The following is a 24,523-nucleotide window of genomic DNA, read 5'->3' on the forward strand; positions in this document are numbered from 1 at the left end:
AGTGCTGTGTTAGTGGAGGTTAATGTTGGGGTGCACGTTGTACGGATGGGGGAATGGGCTCAGGACGCAAGCGGCGAGTCGAGGATCCCGCAGCTTGTAAGTGGCCGTAGCGGGATTTGTCTGCCCCCCCCCCCCCGCACTGCAGTCCCCGCTTGTGGTTATGGGGGCTGCAACATGCAGTGCAGGATAAGGGCGCGGGCTCCGGGCCGGACACCCGGGTTCAAGTATGGAGCATGCACTTACTAGCTCTGGGGTCTTGGGAAGTGAGTTAGCCGTTTTCCCCTCATCCAATAGGAAGGAGAAGGGTAATAGCACCTGCCTTCTAGGGTGGTCTTGAGAGATGCTGAGAATGTCTGGAAGCGGAGGGACCTCAGGCCTACCCCCATTTCACAGATAAGGTAAAAGTGAGGCCCAGAGAAGGGAAAAACCAGTTGAAATACGCCACAAGAAGACCTGACTAGGTCTTACCCTCCTTAACAACCACAAGATGCCATCTGACCCCTGTAGATCCATCCCTGTGTACCCGTTTTCCACCTGTCCTTGACCTGGTACAATGACTTCCTTCTGTTCCATTAACTGCCCAGAGCCCATTCCTGACTTTGCACCTGCTCCTCCTCCTGCCTAAAATACTCTCCTAGGGCTTTGCTCCTCCTCAGACAGACCATGGCTCAAATGCCACTTCCTGGCCCTGTCAGCCTAGTTACTCCCATATGCTGTTATAATCCTGGCTCCTCATTTCTTCTCCCTTTTTGCACTTATTGCCATGTGAAAACATCTACTTGTTTGTTTAATTTGTCCACTAGTCTGGGCTCTTTTGGGGGTGGAAGTAGGTATGTTTCAGTCATTCTAAGGATCTACCCTAGGGTGGTTCATTCATTCAATGGGTGCTTATTGAGGCAACACTAGTGGGGTCACCTGGGATAAAATGGTGAGGAAGATGGGGAAACTTCCCTCCTTCCTGGGGGTTATATTCTAGTGAAATACTTAAGGAAAACATTGTATCAGATGGTGAGAACTGCTTTTCAGAAATTAAAACAGGGGTGGCTGGGTGGCTAGGCAGGTTAAGTGTCAGCCTTTGGCTCAGGTCATGATCCCAGGGTCCTGGGATCAAGCACCTCATTGAGTTCCCTGTAGGGAGCCCGCTTCTCCCTCTGCCCATGTCTCTGCCTCTCTCTGTGTGTCTCTTATGAATAAATAAAATCTTAAAAAGAAGAAGGAGAGGTTGGAGTTTATGCAGGCAGTTTGCTTGAAAGCTTATTCAGAGGAAGTGTTGCTGAGAAGGTGACATTGTTGCAAAGACCTGAGGAGGGGAGAGGAAATCATGTGGCTTCTAGAGGAAGCACATCCATTCCAAGCAGAGGGAACAGCCAGTGCAAAGGCCCTGAGGTGAAAATGTGCCTGGTGTGTTGCAGGAACTGGCTTTGTGGCTGGCTGGCGTAGGATGAGGGGAATGGTAAATGATAAGCGATGCTGCCAGAGACGGGAGAGGGCCAGTCCAGTTGAGAGGGTACTGAGGGGCCTCACAGGCTTGGGGAGGACTTTCACTTTTACTCTGAGGTGGAGCCCCTGGAGGCTTCCCAGCAGAGGAGGACCACGATCTGGCTCAGGTATTCACAGGAGGACTGGGGCTGCCTGCTGTGGGTGTGGGAGACAGACTGTAGGAGGTGGGGTGGGAGCCAGGAAGACAGTGAGGAGGCTGATTCAGGGGGACAGTCTGGAGAAGAAGGTGGATGGGATCAGGGTGGGTGCCATGGAGGGGTTGAAGTGGCTGAGTTGTGAATCTGTTTGGAAAGTAGAGCCCACAGGACAGGCTGAGGGGTCAAAGTTCCCCATGATTCAAAATCCTAACTGCGGGGCTCATAGTGATGGCCAAGGTCACCAGCTCCTTCTGGTGTTCTATCCACTGTGAGATGCTGCTTTTTAAAGGGGGATCCCTTCTCTCTCTCTCTCCCTTTGAGGCAGACCTGTCCCATGGGCTCCCAGGACCAGTTATGTACATCAGTGATCCTAGGAGACATGCATAACTGCTCTCAAGCCCCTACAGCTGGAGGTTGGGGTTCCCTTGGCTGGTATCCCCTTTCTTTTTTAACATTAATTTTTTAAAATTATTTATTTATTTATTTATTTATTTATTTATTTATTTGGGGGTGGGGGTGGAGCGCAAGCAGGATCAGAGGGAGAGATCAAGCACCGGATCAGAGGGAGAGGGACAAGCAGACTCTGCTGAGAGCGTGACAGAGGGCTTGATCTCATGACCTGAGCCAAAATCAAGAGTTGGAGTCCAGACATCCCTAAAATTTCTTTTTTTTTTAAATTTTTATTTATTTATTCATGAGAGACACACAGAGAGACGCAGAGACACAGGCAGAGGGAGAAGGAGGCTCCATGCAGGGAGCCCGACGCGGGACTTGATCCCAGGACTCCAGGATCAGGCCCTGGACTGAAGGCAGCGCTAAACCGGTGAGCCACTCAGGCTGCCCCCATCCCTAAAATTTCTTTAATTAAAAAAAATTAAGGGGCAGGGCACCTGGGTGGCTCAGTCAGTTAAGGTTTGACTTCAGCTTAGGTCGTGACCTCAGGGTCGTGGGATCAAGCCCTGCATTGGCTCCCTACTCAGCTGGGAGCTTGCTTCTCCCTCTGCCCCTCCCCCTGCTCGTGCTCTCTCTCTCTCTCTCTCTCTCTCTAATAAATAAAATCTTTAAAGAAAATATTAAGGGGTTCAGTTGGTAGATCATTTCAGGGGTTGTGAGTTTGAGCTCCATGTTGGGTGTGGAGATCACTTAAAAATAAAATCATAAGGGGTGCTTGGGTGCTGTTGGTTGAGCAGTCTTCCTTCAGCTCAGGTCATGATCCCAGGGTCCTGGGATTAAGCCCCACATTGGGCTCCCTGCTCATCTGGGAGCCTGCTTTTCTCTCTCCCCCCAGCTCATGCATGTGAGCGCACTCTTTTTCTCTCACTCAAATAAGTAAAAACCTTTTAAAATATAAAATCTTAAAAAAATATATTGAGGGGCACATGGGTGGTTCAGTGGTTGAGTGTCTGCCTTTGGCTCAGGTCCTGGGATCAAGTCCTGCATCAGGCCCCCTGCAGGGAGCCTGCTTCTCCCTCTGCCTATGTCTCTGCCTCTCTCTGTGTGTCTCATGAATAAATAAAATCTTGAAAAAAAATATTGATTGGATAACCCATGAGCATGGTACAAATGTCAAACAGCATAAAGTAATTTGTAGTGGACGTCCTCCCTGCTCATCCACATTCCGTTCCAGAGGGGCAGAGGAAGAGGGAGAGAGAGAACTTTAAACGGGCTCTGAGCTCAGTAGGAAAACTGATAGAGGATTCTCTCTCTCTCTCTCTCTCTCTCTCTCTCTCTCTCTCTCCCTCTCCCTCTGCCCCTCCTGCTCATGGGCACGCACTTTCTCTCAAATAAATACATAAATCTTAACAACAGCAGCCAGGGGCTCCTGGGTGACTCAGTTGGTTAAGCATCTGCCTTCAGCTCAGGTCATGATCCTGGGGTCCTGGGATCGAGTCCAGCTTCGGGCTCCTGCTCAGCCAGGAGCCTGCTTCTCTCCCTCCTTCTGCCCACTAGCCCCCCCACTTGTGTTCTCTCTCTGCGTTAAATAAAATCTTGTACTACCTGTTCCCACTGGCAATATTGGAGAGGGTCTGGTTCTTTTTTTTTTTAAGATTTTATTTATTTATTCATGAGACACACAGAGAGAGAGGCAGAGACACAGACAGAGGGAGAAGCAGGCTCCATGCAGGAGCCGGATGCGAGACTTGATTCCGGGTGTCCAGGATCATGCCCTGGGCCTGAAGGCAGGCACTAAACGGCTGAGCCACCCAGGGATCCCTCTTTAGTTATCTTTTTGTTGCTGATTGCTAAAGTAGTTACCAATTGATACATTTTACTTTTTGTAAGATTTCACCAAACTATCCTCTATAAACACTGTAACAATTTGAGTTCCCATCATCACCCTGTAAAAATACCTGTTTGCCCACCATCTCAAAAACACTGCAACATTTTTTTTACATTTGCATTTTTTTTAAAACAACCTAAGCAATAAAAGCTGGTTCTAATTTACATTTGCTTTCTATTTATCATACTGAAAGTGAGTCTAGGGCACCTGGGTGGCTCAGTTGGTTAAGTGTCTGCCTTTGGCTCAGGTCATGATCTCAGGGTCCTGGGATGGAGTCCCTCATTGTGCTCAGCAGGGAGCCTCTTCTCCCTTTCCCTCTGCCTGCCCCTCTCCCTGCTTGTGCTCTCTCTGTCAAATAAATAAAATCGTAAAAAAAAAAAAATTATAGTGAGTCCATCACGCACACGTGCATGTGTGTGTTCACATGCCATTGGAATTGCAGAGATAAAAACATTCCAGGCAGAGGGAGCAGCAAATGCAAAAGCCTTCAAGTGAGAAAGGAAGTGTGGCTGAGTAGGACAAGTGGTGGTGTGTGTGAGAGAGGCTCAGAGAGGCAATCAGGGCAGGTTTGCAGCACGCAGTGGGAGATGGTGGGGATGAGGACTTTGGCCTGAAAAAGGAACCATGAGTGAGTATAAATCCCAGAGTGACCAGGGGATGGCACTTTGACTCTGATGTGGCTGGTGCCTTTGGTTCACGTTGGAGGTCACTAGTTCAGAGGACACAGCATGGGCAGCTAGAGGCAGTGGAATCGGTCATGCCAGGGACAGTGTGTATATCGAGCTCCCGTACAGTTTCCCCAGCTGACCACATCCCAGGTGATCTGGGCCACGTTCTTCAGTCCATCTATGTGGTTCTGGATTCTCTGGTGCTTTTGGTAGGACTCCGAGGCCATGCTGGAGCCCTTTTGTATCCAGGTCCTTTCCAATGGATAATCTGCAGAATGAGGAATCCTTCCTGATGATGAAGACTCAACTCTTTCCAAGAGCCAGGTGAGAATTTCAAGAAATTACAAACTTCATATTTGCAGTAAAGTTGTAAATGAAGGGTTACCTGGATGACTCAGTCAGTTAGGCATCTAACTCTTGATCACAACTCAGGTCTTGATCCCAGGGCTGTAAGTTCAAGCCCGGAGTTGGGGCTTGAACTCCACACTGGGTATGGAGCCTTCTAAAAACAAAACAAAACAAAACAAAACAAAACAAAACAAAACAAAACAAATAATGTTGTAAATGAAAGTGTTTTGGTCAAAAATGAAAAAAACTGGGATACCTGGGTGGCTCAGTGGTTGAGCATCTCCCTTTGGCTCAGGTCGTGATCCCAGGGTCCTAGAATGGAGTTTCCGCATTGGGCTTCCCACAGGGAGTGTGCTTCTACCTCTGCCTAGGTCTCTGCCTCTCTCTGTGTCCCTCATGAACAAATAAATAAAATCTTTTAAAAAATGAAAAAAAAACCAGAATGACTACACAGATTTTTTAATTAAAAAAAAAGTTTAGGGATCCCTGGGTGGCGCAGCGGTTTGGCGCCTGCCTTTGGCCCGGGGCGCGATCCTGGAGACCCGGGATCGAATCCCACGTCGGGCTCCCGGTGCATGGAGCCTGCTTCTCCCTCTGCCTATGTCTCTGCTTCTCTCTCTCTCACTGTGTGCCTATCATAAATAAATAAAATTTAAAAAAATAAAAAATAAAAAAATAAATAAAAAAATAAAAAAAATGTTTAAAGATTTTATTTATTTAAATTTGAGGGAGAGATAGAGAGAGTGAGTGCTTGTGTGCTCGAAAGAGAGAGAGAGAGAGCAGGAGCATGAATGAGGGGGAGGGCAGAGGGAGAGGAAGAAGCAGACACCCCACGGAATAGGGACCCCAACATGGGGCTCAATCTCAGAACCCTGGGATCATGATCTGAGCCAAAGGCAAGTGCTTAACTGACTGAGCCATCCAGGTGTTCCCAGATTTTTTAAAGTAACAACTTTATTGAGATATATTCATTCCTTTAAAGTATACAACTTACTGGTTTTTATTCACAAGGTTGTGCGATGATCGCCACTGTCTAATTCCAGAACTTTCTCATCACCCCCAAAAGAAACTCCACATCCTTTACCAATCACCTGCCTTCAGCCCCCAACCCTTAACGTACTTTCTGTTTATGGATTTGCCTATTCTGGATAGTTCATATAAATGGAATCACAAAATAGGTGACCAGCTGTGTTCAAGGTTCACCCAGGTTATAGGATGTCCTTCATCCCTTTTTTGTGGCCAAATAATATTCCACTGCATGGACATAGAGTATTTGCATTCATCGGTTGATGATCACTACAACTCACTCATCCAGGACTTTAGCTCCTGGCTCATTGTCTCTCATGCTGCCTCTCTCATCGTTCTCAGTGATTTCCATACCCAGGTGGGTGACCCTCGGACCATCCTTGGCCTCTTGGGTTCCTAGATCTCTTCTCCAACAATTTGGTCTTCCCCTCAGCCTCTCCCCCCAATGGTTATGCCTAGACCTTGTCACAGTAAGCACAGCCTCTTGGAATCTCAGCTTCATGCATCTCACTCACTGTGCACTGTATCCTGTCTTTCTATTCATTCTCTCCAAAACCTTAACTCCAACAATTCACTGACCCTACACCTTTCCCTACACCTTTCCTCTACCCCTCAGCGCCCTCATGTCTTCACACAGATCAAACTCCTTGACCAACCATTATGATCACCCCCTCACACATTCACTACACACCTCCCCACTTCACTATACTCATCTGGCAACACCACATTCCTTATTAAATCGAACGTCCCACCTATCGCATGCTTGCATTTGTGCAGCTGAATGTGGGCAGAGGAAAGTACACACCCATGCTAACTGGCCTCGCCTTAAATTCATGCCCACTGATTTGGAGTGGACCCCCTGGTGCTGCTCAGCAAATTCGCCGGGGTCCCTGCTCCCTGGATTGTCCCAGGTGACCTATCAGACCATCTCTTCAAACCTCCAAGAGCTCCTTCCTCATCCTCACTCTCAGCAGTGACCTCCTTCTTGCTTCCTGAGAGAACCACAGTCACCTTCCCACCACGTCCACCCCCTCCTCCTGCCTCGTCACCACCCACTCCGCCTTTTCCCTTGTGTCTGGGGTTGCGGGTAGCTAGCTTATGTTCCCATCTGCTGGGCTTCCTTTTGTTCCCCCTGGATATTCTCAATTTTCTCTTCCCCCATTCAAGAATTTGGTCCCCTGTGGTTCAGGGTCTCAGGAGAGAAATGTGACAGGCTTGAGAGCAGAAATAGGTCAGCTTTCTTTTCTTTTTAAAGCCTCTTCAGGGCTCTAAGCGGAAATAGCTTCACGGTCTATTGAGCTTCAGAATGAAAGTTCAGATGCCCTCGGGGGCCAGTGTGCTAAGCAAGTCCAGTAGAGGGAAAACTCTCAGTTGCATTCCACAGCTGGGACACCCCCTCCCCCCAGATCTACTGAAGCACAAGTGACATAAAGAAAGCACACATATGCACATATTTAAAGTACCTCAGTTGAGGAGTTTCGGCTTGCGTAAGCCTAGGAGGCCACCACTGCAATCAAGATCATGAGACTGAGAATGAACCTATCCATCATTCCTGAATTTCTCCATCCCTGGCCCCTTCATCCCTCGTCTCTCTGCGCAACCCCTAATCTGCTTGCTTTCCGCCACCATCAGTTAGTCTGCATTTTCCAGAATGAAATAATGTAGTATGGATTCTCATGTCTGGCTTTTTTCATGCAACATCGTTGTTTTGCAATTTGTCCATGTTGAACAGGGCCATTGCATGGGACGGTTTATTGAGTCGCCATGATTGGTCTATCAAGTCACCTGTTGGTGGACGTTGGCCTTCTTTCCAGTTTTTGGCAATCACAAGCAGAGGTGCTGTGAATGCTGGTGTCCAAGTCTCTGTGTGAACATATGCATTCATTTCTCTAGCACCACTTCTATGCACCTAGGAATGGAAGGCCTGAATCATATACAGTAGGTATATATTTAACTTAAAAATTATTTATTTATTTATTTATTTATTTATTTATTTATTTATTTGAGAGAGAGAGAGTATATGGGGAGGGGCAGAGGGAGAGGGAGACAAGCAGACTCCCCACTGAGTGGGAAGCCCAATGCGGGGCTCCATCCCATGACCCTGAGATCATGACCTAAGCCGAAAAGAGTCGGACGCTTAATTGACTGAGCCACCCAAGTCCCCCTATATTCAAATTTTTAAGAGGCTGCCAAGGTCAGAGCGCCTGGCTGGCTCAGCTGGTAGAGCATGTGACTCTTGATCTCAGGGTTGTGAGTTCGAACCCCATGTTGGGTGTAGAGATCGCTTAAAAAAATTAAAGGGGCACCTGGATGGTCCAGTCAGTTGGGCGCCTGACTCTTGGCTTCAGTTCGGGTCATGGTCTCAGAGGCTGTGAGACTGAACCCCACATAGGGCTCTGAGCTCAGTGCTCAGCGTGGAGTCTGCTTGGGTTTCTCTCACCCTCCCTCTGCTCCTCCCCCCACCCCCAAGCTTGCTCACTCTCACTCTCTTTCTGTGAAAAAAAAAAAAAAAAAATCTAAAAAAAAAAAGAAAAAAATTTTAAAAAAGAATCTGACAAGCTATTTTCCAAAGTGGTTGTACCATATGTCACTTATTTCATATTAATAATAATAGACTGGTTGAAAATTGAGTATTTTAATTTGTCTACTTCATTTAACAAGTATTTTTTTTTTTAAGATTTTATTTATTTCTTCATGAGACACATGCAGAGGGAGAAGCAGGCTCCCCGTGAGGAGCCTGATGTGGGACTTGATTCCGTGACCCTGGGATGATGCCCTGACCCAAAGGCAGATGCTCAAGCATTGAACCACTCGGGCGTCCCTTGACACGCATTTATTAGGCACTACTCTGTGCCAGGCCCTGTTCTAGGCACTGTGAATTAAGCTGTGAACAAGGCACACAAAACTCCTGTCCTCAGGGAGCTGAGGTTTGACTTCATCCTCTCTCAGTGGGGGTTTAGAGATTGGGATCACACAGACGCTCAGGAGACAGGAGACAGATGGACTGGGATCCAAATCCCGATTGCCCCATTTCCTAACTGTGTGGCCTCAGGCAGGGCCTCTTTTTTTTTTTTTTTTTAAGATTTTATCTATTTATGAAAGACACACAGAGAGAGGCAGAGACAGAAGGAGATGGAGAAGCAGGCTCCACGCAGGGAGCCCGACTGGGGACTCGATCCTGGGTCTCCAGGATCCCACCATGGGCTGAAGGGTGCGCTAAACCACTGAGCCACCAGGGCTGCCCCCAGGCAGGGCCTCTTATCTCTGAGTCTCACCCTATAAAAAGGGAATGGGGATCATGCAATCTTTACTGCCTGAGGTTGTGGCATTGCTGGTTCGCAAACTGACCCCTGTACACAGAAGACGAGGAGAGATCGAAGAAAGAGCCAGACCGCTCCAGATCAGTGGGTGGAAGGTTTAATAAGCTTACATACAAGGCTTGTCTTGGGCGCTGCAAGGTGAATGGGTCTCCCCACCCACCCACCAGAATCTTAAAGTGTATATGGAGGCCTTAACTGGGCTCGGTTACCAGCCCGGTGGTGACAACACCTTCCTCTGGCAGGGCTGTGTCCTTGGAGCAGCCCCTGGTGTGGGAACGGTGGGCAGAAGGACATTCCTTGGTCAGGGGACGGAGGGAGGAGCCTCTGATGGCCTGAGTCCAGCTCGTGGGTCAACAGGCAGTCACGTCCTCTGGATGACGTCCCCCAGTACTCCTCCCCCCTGGCCAGCTCTTTCAATCTTACACACACCCCCTTGCACAATGCGCCCTGAGCATGGAGTTCCACTGGCGCAGCGGTGGCTCGTTTGGTGGCTCATCGGAGGCGGGTAGTACAGCAGCAATAGGACATGTGGAAGAGAGAACACAGATAAAGACAATGATTCCTAAAATAACTAACAGTTTTTCTACCAAGAGTCCCATGATCAGGGACGCCTGGGTGGCTCAGCGGTTTAGCGCCTGCCTTCAGCTCAGGGCGTGATCTTGGAGACCTGGGATCGAGTCCCACATCAGGCTCCCTGCGTGGAGCCTGCTTCTCCCTCTGCCTCTTTCTCTCTTTCTCTGTGTGTCTCTCATGAATAAATAAATAAAATCTAAAAAAAAAAAAAAAAGAGTCCCATGATCTGAGCCACTGATGTATTAAGTCCCCTAGGCTGGGGGTGGGGGAGATTGCTCAAAATATTCACTTGTGTCCCTGTATCATTTAATAAAGATGATGCATTAGCTGCCTTATCAGGTGGGAGTGCACAACATTGTGTGGGTAATGACACGGGTGTCCTTGCCAAGTAGTGATAATGCCCAGAGCCGTGCTATTTTGGGGGGACAGCTTTCTTCATTGGAGAGGTTTTGGTGTAGTGTAAAGGTGGGCTCTGTTGACTATCACTCAGGGCTTCCTGGGCTACTTGAGCAAGGGCTTCTATGTGTGCCATAATGTCCTCTAGGCCAACAGGAGGAACAAAGATAGAGCCAAAGGATGGTTCCAGTGAAAAGAATGTGCCCACCTGGCCTCAAGGAGAGGGAGATTGGCAGTTTTAGGAACTTGACCTGGCTGGGGTGGGGGGGCACGGCAGGCCAGTCGGGTGTGAGGAGATGGACTGGGGGCTGGGGGCTGGCTGCACATGCCTGACCAGGACCCCCACTTCCTCCCCTCTCTCAGTGAATTGTGTGTGTCCCATTCCAGGTATAACACATTTCAACAAGTCCCGTTTGCAGCAGGACAATGGGACTCAGTGGAGACTGGGTAATTCCCACTCGCTCAGGGGTGCGGAGTAACTCCCCCATCCTGGGGGGCTGGCTTATTGCGAATTCCAGGAGATAATGCCTGTCTCAGGTGTGACGGGGCTTGGTGTTCTCAGTAGCAAAGCGTGTTGATCTGCAGTGGGAGTTGGGGCAATGGCTGTTTCCCATGACTTCCATGCCCTGTTGGGTGTCTCAGCGGGGATGTCCAGTCTGGCATTTGGGGCAAAAAGTCCTCCTGGGTGATCATTCACTCAAATGCAATGGGGCACCTTGGTGGCTCAGTCAGTTAAGCATCTAACTCTTGATTACAGCTCAGGTCATGATCTCAGGGTCCTGGGATCGAGCCCCATGTCGAGCTCTGTGTTGGGTATGGAGTCTGCTTGAAGTTCTCTCTCCTCAGCTCTTCCTCCCCTGCTCATGTTCTCACTCTCTCTCTCTCTCAAATAAAAATAAATGAATCTATAAAAAACAAAACAGGGCGCCTGGGTGGCTCAGTTGTTTAAGCATCTGCCTTCAGCTCAGGTCATGATCCCAGGGTCCTGGGATCGAGCCCTGTGTCAGGCTCCCTGCTCAGCAGGGAACCTGCTTCTCCTTCTCCCTCTGCCTGCCACTCCCCTTGCTTGTGCTCTCTTTCTCTGTCAAATAAATAAAATAAAATAAAATAAAATAAAATAAAATAAAATAAAATAAAATAAAATAAAATAAATAAAGTATTAAAGCCTGGGAGGGTACTGCAGTCCATTGAGCCCGGATGGCTTTACCTGTTACTAACCTAATCTGCTGCTCTAATATTCCACTTTTCCTTTCCACTAACCCTGCTGCTTGTGGGTTATAAGGGAGAGGGGACCTCCATTCAATGTCCTGCTCTTTTGCTCTATCTTGTATATTGTGCTCTTCGAAACGTGACTCCTGATCATTGTTCAGCCTATGAGGGTATCTGTACATGCTACCCAGCTTCTCTAATCTCCCTGTTGGTGGCCCCCTGGTTTGCACAGTGATAAGGGAAAACTTGGGTTAGGCCAGATGCTGTGTCCACACAAAGGAGTTTAGAACCCTCACACAGAGGAAGGAGGTCAATATAATCTGTTGGCCAATTCCTCAGTAGTTGGGAACTCTGGTGGATGACCCCAGACTCCTTTGGCCCTTACTTTGGGCATTATTGAGGACACACAGGACATGGTTTTACAGCATTAAGCAAGTCACTGTATTTCTTTCTTTCCTTTTTTCTTTTTTTTTTTAAGATTTATTTATTCATTCATGAGAGACACACAGAAAGAGAGAGGCAGAGACACAGGCAGAGGGAGAAGCAGGCTCCTCACAGGGAGCCCAAAGTGGGACCCGATCCCAGATCCCGGGATCACGCCCTGAGCCGAAGGCAGAAGCCCAACCGCTGAGCCACCCAGGTGTCCCAAGTCACTGTATTTCAAAGGCAGTCTGGCCTCCCTGGCACTAGGCCCTCCACCTGGGCGCTCCGGTGGTCACTCTTTCTATGCTTCTCGCTTGCCAAGGAGTGTCAGTGTCTTATAAGCCACCGAATGGGAAGACAATGAGGACACCTCAGGCTCTTACAGGTAACCCCAAATGTCTTTCCGCATATCCTGACCCCACATGACTTATTCATGATCATCTATCCATACCTCGGCTCCCTGTTGTCCGAGCCACAGGGTTCATCCCTTTAGAACGGCCCAGCTGTCAGGACAAAGGGGGAGCAGCCAAGGCTCAGGAGTGATCATCAGCCAAACCGCTCCGAGTTCAGCCCACTGGCTACCGCTGTTTGTTCGCGTTTCCAGGCACCAGCAGGAGTTTCGCCCACCCCCTCTGTGGGGGCCACCGGGGCCACCGGGGCCACCGGCGGGAACAGGCGTGGTGCATTTGCAGGATTTACACACTCTGCAGGCCCTAGTAGCACCTGCCCTTCTAGAGACAGTGGGGCGGCGGACAGCGCGCTTCTCTGCTGCAAATAGGCATGCCACTTAGTCAAAGTGGGAGTCTGAGTTATGACAGAAGTGGGTCGATGAGACATATCCTCAACTTTCCCTTTGATAAGACAGGAAGTTCTTATCACCACGATACTCCATTCCTTCATGAGAGGCTCTCCTCGGAGAAACGCTGTGTACACTGCTGGGAGCTATTGCTCTGTGGGGCTATATCGGGTTTCTGCCCCCTTCCAGACCTGGGACCCAAATCCTAAGGGTACTGTCTCCTTCTGTTGTCTTTGCCATAGTGCCCAGGCCATACCTTCTGGAGCCCGGCACCATCTAACACAAACGGTAGCCTTTAGGAGATGCCCAAACTTTACTCCGCCCCACCAGCATTTTTGACTTCTCGAAGGTGGCCTCCCGCTCTGATCCCGAGCCCCCTTGTGCCCTTTCTTTACCAGGTGGTACAAGGAATGGAGGCATTGTGCCAGGGGGGAATAGATCCCTCGAGAAACCCCAACACCCCACAGAGGCTAGCACCTCTTTCATGTTCTTGCGGGTCGGATAGGCTGGCATCTCAACAATCCCAGCTTGTGCGACAATGTGCATCTTAAAATAACTCCCTGAAATGTTTCAGTGGTGCCTGGGCCTTGAATTTTCTATGGGTTCACCACCCATCCTCTCCCTTGCAGATGTTCCAGCAAAGTCTACACGGAGTCCTGCAGCAGAGGCAAGTCTTCTCGTGTTAACATTATATCAGTGTAATGGGCCCATTTTCCTGGTGTGAAGGAAAACAGGAACAGATCTCTGGCTACCATCCCATGGCATATTTGGGGGCTCTGGAGGTAGCTGAGGTCCATTGTCCCTCCCACATAAAGGCAAATTGATCATACTTATCAGAAACCTGCACTTGCCAGGCAGGGCACCTGTGTGACTCAGTTGGTTAAACATCTGACTCTTGATCGCAGGTCAGGTCTTGAACTCAGGGTTGTGAGTTCACACCCTGTGTTGGGCTCCACGTGGAACCTACTTTAAAAAACAAGCCACAAGGGTGGCTCAGTGGTTAAGCATCTGCCTTAGGCTCAGGACATGATCCCAGGGTCCTGGGATCCAGTTTGAGTCTCACATCAGGCTCCCCTCGGGGAGCCTGCTTCTCCCTCTGCCTATATCTCTGCCTCTCTCTCTGTGTATCTCATGAATAAATAAATAAAATCTTTTAAAAAAATAAAAAAACAGGGCAGCCCAGGTGGTGCAGCCGTTTAGTGCTGCCTTCAGCCTAGGAGTCCTGGAGACCCGGGATCAAGTCCCATGTCAGGCTCCCTGCATGGAGCCTGCTTCTCCCTCTGCCTGGGTCTCTGCCTCTCTCTCTCTGTGTGTCTCTCATGAATAAATAAATAAAATCTTTAAAAAAATTTAAACCAACCAACCAACAACAACAACATCCCCCTGTACTGGTTAGAGTCTTTCCAAAGAATATCCTTGAAAAAAACAAAAAACAAAAAACAAAAAACAAAGAATATCCTTGAAAACAAAGTATTTTTTCAGGAACACTTTCACCAAAGCATCGGAGCAAAACAGTAACTGTAAATGGTAAGAAACCTTAAAAGAAGCACTGGTAAAGATCTGATGAGAGTTATAATGCAATTGACAAAGAAATTTGGTTGTTTCTATGACCTACATTTTATTTATTTTTTTAAAAAAGATTTTATTTAGTTAGTTATGAGAGACACACAGAGAGAGGCAGAGACCCAAGCAGAGGGAGAAGCAGGCTCCAGGCAGGGAGCCTAACATGGGACTCCATCCCAGGTCCTCAGGATCACACCCTGGACTGAAGGCGGCGCTAAACCACTGAGCCACCCGGGCTGCCCTGTGACCTACATTTTAAAATAAACTGATAACACTATACTAGGACATATCAGATTTTTAGAAATTTCATAAGAATATAAAAAAGGTTTAGCATCACTTCCTATTTGCATTGTTTCTCATGTAATTTATTTTTATTATTTTTTAATATTAAAAAAATTTTTAAAGATTTTATTTATTCATTTGACAGAGAGAGAAAGAACACAAGTAGGCAAAGAGGCAGGCAGAGGCAGAGGGAGAAGCAGGCTCCTCATCCAGCAGAGAGCTAGATGCGGGGCTCAATCCTAGGACTCTGGGATCATGCCCTGAGCGAAGGCAGATGCTTAACTGACTGAGTCACCCAGGTGCCTTAAGATTTTAAAATTTTTTTGAAAGAGAGAATGCACACCCAAGAGTTGAGGGAGGGGTCCCTGCTGAGTAGGGAGCCCTATGCAGGGCTCGATCCCATGACCCCGAGATCATTACCTGAGCCAAAATCAAGAGTCAGACATTTAACTGACTGAGTCACCCAGGTGCCCCTAAAGATTTTATTTTATTTTATTTTATTTTATTTTATTTTATTTATTTTTTTTTAAATTTTTATTTATTTATGATAGTTACACAGAGAGAGAGAGAGGCAGAGACACAGGCAGAGGGAGAAGCAGGCTCCATGCACCGGGAGCCCGACATGGGATTCGATCCCAGGTCTCCAGGATCGCGCCCTGGGCCAAAGGCAGGAGCCAAACCGCTGTGCCACCCAGGGATCCCTAAAGATTTTATTTTATTTATTTATTTTAAGATTTTATTTATTTATTAGAGACAGACAGAGAGAGAGAGAGAGAGAGCTAAAGATTTTATTTTTAAGTAATCTCTATACCAGAACCCCAAGATCAAGAGTCACATGCTCTACTGACAGAGCCAGCCGGGTCCCCCTCCCATGTAATTTAAAACATAAAATAAGCCTAATTAGTTTAATAGCTCCCTTTTATAAGGAGAGAGAACACGTCTTTTGATATTTTGTCTGGAAAATCCCAGAGTTAGTTTGAGGTTAACAAGCCTTGCTTTAGATATGATTTGGGGGGAAGTTTGTCAAAAATATCAAAAGGTTTTAAAACACTTGATTAAATAGGATCATGGGTCACTGCGAAACAATCCTTAGTTACTCATTTAACCAGAGAGACAATGAAAGACTTCACAGGCCAATACAGTAAGTCACATAGTTGTAAAAATACTTAGCTCTTTTAATAGAGAAGAATCAGTTTTCTTAAGCAACCAAAGACCTGATAAAGACGACAGGGAGCATGGGAGGTTGTTTTGATAAAACGGAATCTGTTTTCTAGGCAGATTACCTACATCAAGAAAAGCCTCTCATAATCTCATCAAGAACAGACCAATGGTCCAAGAAAACTGTCCTTTTAGCAGATGAAAGAAAATCACACTTTACTTTTATGTAAGTACACTACTAATACTAAGGCTTACTTTTCTTTAAGCCAATTAAATAGAGCTCTTTTACAAATTAATTTTGGCAATACCCCCTGGAGGTAGAAAAACATCACATATCCATAACATACATCTACAGATGTGCATAAACATACAGGCAGACGCAGAGACCCCAAGCTTTCATTCCAAAGCTTTAGCCCTTGACCTGTAATCTTCTGGAAGTTGTGGACTAGATTTTCTGTGAGGGAACTTCTACAGCAGTTCTGTATTTTATTTAATTCTATTTTTTAAATGATTTTATTTATTTATTCATGATAGAGAGAGAGAGAGAGAGGCAGAGACACAGGCAGAGGGAGAAGTAGGCTCCGCGCAGGGAGTCGGATGTGGGACTCGATCCTGGGACTCCAGGATTGTGCCCTGGGCCAAAGGCAGGCGCTAAACCACTGAGCCACCCAGGGATCCCTTCTATTTTATTTTTTTAAAGATTATTTATTTATTTATTTATTTATTTGAGAGAGCAGAGCAAGCGAGAATATGAATAGAGGGAAAGGGGCAGAGAGAGGGAGAAGCAGACTCCCTGCTGAGCAGGGAGCCTGATGCAGGACTCAATCCCAGGACTCTGGGATCATGACCTGAACCGAAGGCAGACACTTAACCGACTCAGCCACCCAGGCACCCCCATCTGTTTTTTATTTTATTTTTATTTTATATTTTATTTTATTTTATTTTATTTTATTTTATTTTATTTTATTTATTTTATTTTATTTTATTTATTTTATTTTATTTATTTTTAAGTAATCTTGACACCCAAGGTAGAGCTTGAACCTATAACCCTGAGATCAAGAGTCTAGCTCCACCAACCCAGCCGGCCAGGCGCCCTCAGCAGTCTATATTCTGAAAACCCTTTTCCCCCGTTTCCCTCCTCAGTTTCAGGCTATCATGGGCAGTGTTTATATTTCAAAGGCATAAGATTGACATCTTCAAGGGACAGAAAAAATGCTAGTTTTCTCCTAGGAGTTTTGGGACATATTTCTTCATTATCAGCAGTCTAGGGTGATCGCTATTTAAATTTTTCCTTTGGGGCCGCCTGGGTAGCTCAGTCGGTTAAGTGTCTGCCTGCCTTGGGCTCAGGTAAGGATCTCAGGGTCCTGGGATTGAGTCCTGCATGGAGCCCTGCATTGGGCTCCTGCTCAGCGGGGAGCCTGCCCCTCTCTCTGCTCCTTCCCCTGTTCATGCTTTCTCTCTTTCTCTCTCAAATATAATTTTTTAAAAAAAAAATTTCCTTTGTATCAAGGCTCCGACAGCATGGGGCCCGCGGTCCATCTCATTGTCAGGCACTAGGGCATCCTCATCGCTTTCGCAGGGACTGTACCTGTTAGCATCCTAATCAGGCTTCGTACAGGTGCTCGGATCTTAATCTGGGGCTGTTTGCGCCCTCCTAGCTTTGCAAAAGGGCATGATAAGGTCTGCAACTTATTATTACCTTCTCCCACTGTGCTGTGAGCCCTGAAGCTAGCAGAGTAATGGAAACCGCATGTCCTTTTCCTGAATTCAGTTCTTCCGATTCCCTAGGTCCAGCTGCAGCCTGGGGTGGCCAGCCAAACTGCCCCCAGTAGGGGACACCCCTGTCATAGCCATGCGCTTCCCTGCCCTGCAGTGTGCGCCCTGTGTAGTTCCTCAGGTGCATCAAAATGGCCAGCATCTTGGGGGTGTCCCCATACTTGTGCGGGAGTCCCCAGACATCTAACTCCCTTCCGCACCCAGAGGCCTATGGCCAACTGGAGAGTTTCCTTGCAGGTGTGCCTTTCCGAAGGCCCATTTCTTTGGTCTCCTAGCTGATTCCTTAATTGCCAGTTTCCCAACTGGCCCCATACACAGAGGACAAGGAGGGACCAAAGAAAGAGCCAGACTGTTCCAGATTGGTAGGTGGCAGGTTTAATAAGCAAGGGAACTTATTTACAAGGCTTGTCTCGGGCGCCACAAGATGAATGGGTCTCCCCACACACCCACCAGAGTTTTAAAGTTTATATAGAGCCAGATGGTCTCAACAACACCTTCCTCTGGCGGGGCTATGTCCTTGGAGCAGCCCCGGGTGTGGGAACAGTGGGCAGAAAGACATTCATTCCATGGTCAGGGGAGGGAGGGAGGAGCCTCTGATGGCCTGAGTCCAGCTCATGGGTCAACCGGCGGTCACATCCTCTGGATGATGTCCTAAAACAGGCACGCAAGCCCTGAGGCATTAGGCATTATCATGTTGGGGTGGCCAGAGAATATATAGGCAAAACACACAGTGTTCCTCAATGGGTGTCATGCAGTGTCTCATTTTTGATGTGGGAGACCAAGTCAAAGAAAAAAAATTAAATTTCCTTATTATTTCCCGTCCCCTGACAAGTCCTTGAAACAGGCAGAGTGACATTCTTCTAGGAACTCTGCTGCCTTGATGTGAATCCTCTGCTAAGGGCAAAAGGCAGGGATCCCTGGGTGGCGCAGCGGTTTGGCGCCTGCCTTCGGCCCAGGGCGCGATCCTGGAGACCCGGGATCGAATCCCACATCGGGCTCCCGGTGCATGGAGCCTGCTTCTCCCTCTGCCTGTGTCTCTGCCTCTCTCTCTGTGTGTGACTATCATAAGTAAATAAAAATTAAAAAAAAAAAAAGGCAACCTTAGCTTCGCATTATCCCAACCCCCCAGGATCCTGTAAGTCTCCTTTAACGTATAAAAATTCTGTTGGACGCTTCCTTTATCTCTACCCCTGAAGATACATGTTGGCAACCATCCTCCAAGCATATGACCCACTGATAGAGATCTGATCTGAAGGGTCTCGCGATTGAGTTTTTACCAAACAGTAATAAATGATCTTTTCCTAACAATAGCCAGCCCCCTCAGGGTCCTGGAAACCTTGCTTCCAAAATACCTTGGAGGTTTGTGCTCTCCCTAACCCCCTCCCAACTTGAAAGTATATAAGGGGCCACTCCTCACGACCCCAGTGCAGCTCTTCCTGCCCACAGGTCCTGTCCCTGTGCTTTTATAAAACCACCTTTTTGCACCAAGGACGTCTCAAGAATTCTTGCCTCCTCACTGTTCCCCCACCTGCCAGGCACGCACCCACTGCAGGGCTTTTGCCTGGCTTTTCTCTGCCTGGAACATCTTCCCCTAATGTGTGCCTCTGACTTGCATGCCCCTGACTCTCATGCCTGTGACTCATGCTTCTGGCAAAGTTTTGTTCAGGTGTCACCCTCTCTGTGACTTCTCAAAAAGTATAGCCTCCCTTCCTGTTTTATTTTTAATCTGCTATATATATATCAATGGTTCTCAGCAGCAACTTGTTAAAAACACAAATTCCAAAAATAAACCTTTGCGTATAAGGTGAAATGATTTTTTTTAAATAAAGGTTTATTCATTTATTTGAGAAAGAGAGAGAGAGAGAGAGAGCACGAGTGAGAGGGTGAGAGGTAGAGGGAGAGAGAATCCCAAGCAGACTCCATGCTGAGCATGAAGCCCCAAGCAGGGCTTGATCTCAAGACCCTGAGATCATGAGCCCAGTCAAAACCAGGAGCAGCTCACTTAACTGACTGTGCCACCCAGGCACCCCTAAGATTGGATGATTTTTGACAAGCGTGCCCAGCTCATTCAATGGGAGGAAGGCAGTCTTTTAAATGATGGTGCTGGGAAAATTCAATGGATATCCGCATGCAAAAGAGTCAAGACCCTTATCCAACACCACATACAAAAATGAACCTAAAATGAACCAAAGACCTAAATGTCAGAAGTCAAACTATAAGACCCTTAGAAGAAAAAATAGGGGAAAGCTTCATGACATAGGATTTGGCAATGATTTCTTGGAGGTGGCACCAAAAGAACAGGCAGCAAAAGAACACTAAATTGGACTCCACCAAAATTAGAACTGCAGGGCACCTGGCTGGCTCAGGAGGTGGAGTGTGAGATTCTTGATCTCGGGGTTGTGAGTCTGAGCCCCATGTTGGGTATAGAGATCACTTAAAAGTAAACTCTTAAAATAAAATAAAATTTCCTTCTGCTGCCATGTGAGTGGGGGATTGGAGGGGATCCCCTGGACTGGGAACCAGGAGGCAGTGGAGGTTGGGCTGGACCAGGATGAGGCCATGGAAGGGGAGAATGGGGAAGCATGAGAATGGGGGATGCAGGTGTCCAGGGCTCAGGGCTCTAGCCTAGGGACTGGGGAGATCATGAGGGCCCCCTGTAATGGGTACTAGAAGGAGGAGCAGGATTGGGGGAGATGCTCTGGCCAGTTTGGGACACCATGGGAATGGGACCACAAGAGGAGGCATCCAGCAAAAAACCCAGAGCTCCAGTGAACAAGATGCTGGGTGTGACCCCATAGTCCTCAGCCAGCAATATCCCAAATACCCACCTTTTGCGTTTCACTTTCCCATACTTTGCCACATATCCACGCATCACTCGTATACTTAGCTACTGGATACTTTTCTTGAAATCAGCTCAGATTTTTTTTTTTTACACTCAACACGTTTATTTAAATAAGAAATGTCAGGGGGCGTCTGGGTGGCTCTGTTGGTTAAGCATCTGCCTTCAGCTTGGGTCATGGTTCCAGGGTCCTGGGATCGAGACCCATGTTCGGCTCCCTGCTCAGGAAGGAGTCTGCTTCTCCCTTTCCCTCTGCCCCTCCCCACTTATGCTCACTCTCAAATAAATAAATAAATAAATAATCTTAAAAAGAAAACCCAGGAAATATCACCTCACACTAGGAGGTGGAAAACCATTATCACTTGCCATAAATAGAACACATAGTATGAATAAACCCAATGACTCAGCAAAAACCAAGAAAAGGTACCAAGAGCATTGGGTGAAAGGCAGTCAGGGACCGGTTCTTCACAGGGTCTCAGGGCACCACCCACAGATGATACCATAATTCAAAAGGAGGAGATCCTGGCAGCCCCGGTGGCTCAGTGGTTTAGCACCGCCTTTAGCCTGGGGTGTGATCCTGGAGATCCGGTATCGAGTCCCATGTCGGGCTCCCTGCATGGAGCCTGCTTTCTTCCTCTGCCTGTGTCTGTGCCTCTCATGAGTAAATAAATCAAATCTTAAAAAAAAAAAAAAAAAAAGGTGGGGGGGAATCTGACAGTCACCTCCAGTCATGGACAGAATTGTGACCCTCCCTTCTAAATTCATAGGTTGAAGTCCTAACTAACCCTCAGTTTCTTAGAATATGACTATATCTGGAGCAAGGGCCTTTAAAAGGGTGACTAAGTTAGGGGCACCTGGGTGGCACAGTTGGTTAAATATCTGCCTTCAGCTCAGGTCATGATCTCAGGGTTCTGGGATCGAGCCCCTGTGGGGCTCCCCACTCAGCAGGCAGTTCTCCCTGCCCCTCCTGTCCTCTCCCCAACTTGTTCTGTCTCTCTGGCTCTCCCTCACTCAAATAAGCAAAATCTTAAAAAGAAAAAAATAAATAAAGAAGTGATTAAGTTAAAATGAAATCACATGGGTGGCCCTTGTGCACTCTGAAGGGTGTCCTTACAGGAAGAGATTGGGAACTAATGTAACACTGGGTGTCAACTGTACTTCAATTTATTTTTTTATTTTTTTATTTTTTGTACTTCAATTTAATAAATAAGTAAGTGCTTAAAACTTTTTGAAAGAAGAGATTAGGATGCAGAGAGGCACAAAGGGAAGGCCATGTGAAGACAAAAGGAGAGAATGGCCATTTACAAGCCAAGGAGAGAAGCCTCAGAGGAAACCAAACCTGCCGAGGTCCTGATCTTGGACTTGTGGCCTCCAGAACTGTGAGAAACCAAATTTCTGTTAAGTACCCACTCTGTGGTTTTCTTCTATGGCACCTTGATCAAACTAATACAGCCTTTAACTCCATGGGCACAGTTCACATCGCTGGTCATAGGGCCCCTAATGGGATGTGCGGAGAAGGACACAGTGTCTACCTTCAGGGTATACTTCCCTTCACTACAGGACTGGAATCTAATGAGGAAATCCAGAAACTGGGACTGCCCAAAGACATACACATCCAGAACATAAAGAACGTCTACAACTCAACAACAAAAGCCCAAAATAACCCAATTTAAAAATAGGCAAAGGGCTTGAATAGATATTTCTCCAAAGAAGATATATGAATGGCCAATGAGTGCACGAAAGGATGTTCACCTCACCAATGCAAATCAAAACTACAATGAGATACCATCTCATGCTCCTTAGGATGGCTACCATTAAAAAAAAAAAAAAAAAAAGTGTTCCCAAGGACGTGGAGAAATCAGAACTCTGTGGTTCATTGGTGGGCATGTAAATGGGACAGTTCCAATGGAAAACAGTCTAAGATTCCTCAAAAAATTAGACGCAAAATTACCATATGATCTGGCCATTCTACTTCTGGGTATGTATCTAATAGAAATGAGAGAAGGATCTTGAAAAAATGTTTGCATCGGGGCGTTCATCGGGGTGTTATTCACAATAACCAAGAGGTGGAAGCAACCCAACTCTCCACAGAAAGATGACTGGATGAACAAAATGTAGTATATACATACAATGGACTATTATTCGGTCTTTTATTTATTTATTTTAAAATATTTTATTTATTTATTCATGTCACACACACACACAGAGGCAGAGACACAGGCAGAGGGAGAAGCAGGCTCCATGCAGGAAGCCCAACGTGGGACTCGATCCCAGGTCTCCAGGATTACACCCTGGGCCAAAGGTGGCTCTAAACCGCTAAGCCACCCAGGCTGCCCATTATTCAGTCTTTAAAAAGACAGAAATCCTATAACGTGCCACAACATGGATGAACCTTGAGGACATAATGCTTAGTGAAATACGCCAGCTCACCAAGAGACTGTATGATTCCATGTAAAAGAGAGATCTAGCTAAAAATACTTAAGAGGGTAAATTTGGTATTATTTGATTTTTACAATTATAAAAAATGATATATAAATGCATAATAGAAAGACACAACGAAATTCTTGGTGCCCTGCTTGCCCTGAAGGTTCTTGAAGAAGGCGATGGTCTCCTCACGTCTCCTAGGATCCAGCGAGCCCACTCAGTTCTGTCTGAACAGAAGATCAGAGGCCACATCCTGCAGTTCCCCGGTCCCTGCTTCCTGCTTCGCTGCCTGGCGCAACCATTTTAAGCTTTTTTGGTTTTGAAAAACAATTGCAAAAAACTCTCTTCTGGTACCTTTTTTTTCCCTGGTACCTTTTTTATTTGATATCTAGTATTACAGAATTTCAATCATTATGAAATCAAAATGTAAAATTTTAGTGGTAGGACATCTCTTTGGGAAATGGACTGAAGGGGTTTTCCTAGTTTTCTAGTTCATTCCTGTATCAGTTAGATGCATGTCCCTCGTTGTTAGAGTGAGCCTGGGTTGGATATGAATTCTACTCCATTTTTCTCTTTTTTATATTAAGTGATGAATAACTAATTATTAAGTTTCCTGTGGTTGCTGTGACAAATGACTATAGACTCTGGCTTAAAACAGCAGAAATTTCTTCTGCAGCTCTGGAGGCCAGAAGTCTGCAATCGGTATCACTGGGGTGAAGTTAAGGTGTGGACAGGGCTCCACTCCTTCTGGAGGAGCTAGGAGAGCATCCGGCCTGCACTCCCTCTGGCCTTCCTTCTATAAGAACACCTGTGATTGCATTTAGAGCCCTCCCCCAGATAATCTAGAATAGTCTCCCCATTGTAAAATCCTTAAATTAATAACATTTGCAAAGACCCTTTTCCAAATAAGGTAATGGTTCCTGGATTCCAGAAATTAGGACAGGGATATCTTTTGGGCAGCCATCCTCAGCCTGTCGCAGAAACTTTGTCATTGAATCATTCAGCAAGTACTTACTGAACACCTACTGTGTGCCAGGCCTTTGTTTAGACACTGAGAATATAGCCATGCACAAAAGAGAGATCCCTGGGCTCCTGGAGCTGACATTTTAAGGTGGCACCATCCAGAATGGTAGCTCCAAGCCCTGTGTGGCTCTTGAGCACTTGAAATGTGACTAGTCCCAACTGAGATGGGCTGAAATGTAAAACATGCACTGGATTTTGAATATTTTGCACGGACGCAAAAAGAATATTAAATAGAGCAATAATTTTTGAATTTTGTTAAGGACTTTTTTTTTAACTTTTACGTAATCTCTACACCCAACATGGGGCTCAAGCTCACAACCCTAAGATCAGGAGTCGCATGCTCCACCGACTGAGCCAGCCAGGTGCCCCTAATTTTTGGATGTTGGTTACATGCTGAAGTGGTAACATCTGGGATAGATTTGGTTCAATCAGATAAGTTATTAAAAATAATTTCTTATTTTTTTAAAATTTTTTTGTTCTGTAGCTACTAGAATAATATATAGAATTACATATACAGCTTGCATTGTATTTCTGTTGGACAGCCTAAGGGGAAGGAGACTATGGACAACTAACACAATAAATAAATACATTTTATGGTCTGTTAGGAAGTGATAATTTCTATGGAAGAAAAAAATAAAGGTCAGGGTAAGAGAGTATATTTGCTTTCCTGTTGCTCCTGTAACAAATTACCACAAGTTTAGCAGGTCAACACCCACAAATTTATTAGCTTGCAGTTCTAAAGGTCAGAAGTTCAAAATAGTACTCTTAGGGCCTAAAATCA

At 46.6% G+C, this 24,523-nt stretch overlaps 1 long non-coding RNA gene across 1 annotated transcript; it reads left to right on the top strand.

Annotated features, from left to right (window-relative positions):
• Window positions 1-14: 14 nt before the first annotated feature.
• Window positions 15-24,396, top strand: LOC112928410 (uncharacterized). Its single transcript, XR_012000343.1, has 5 exons — window positions 15-96; window positions 4,800-4,910; window positions 13,307-13,348; window positions 15,801-15,906; window positions 22,883-24,396. It is a non-coding gene; the product is annotated as an uncharacterized lncRNA (long non-coding RNA).
• The last annotated feature ends 127 nt before the right edge of the window (window positions 24,397-24,523 follow it).

This window comes from Vulpes vulpes, chromosome 1 (assembly GCF_048418805.1).
Source record: "Vulpes vulpes isolate BD-2025 chromosome 1, VulVul3, whole genome shotgun sequence".
NCBI lineage: Eukaryota > Metazoa > Chordata > Mammalia > Carnivora > Canidae > Vulpes > Vulpes vulpes.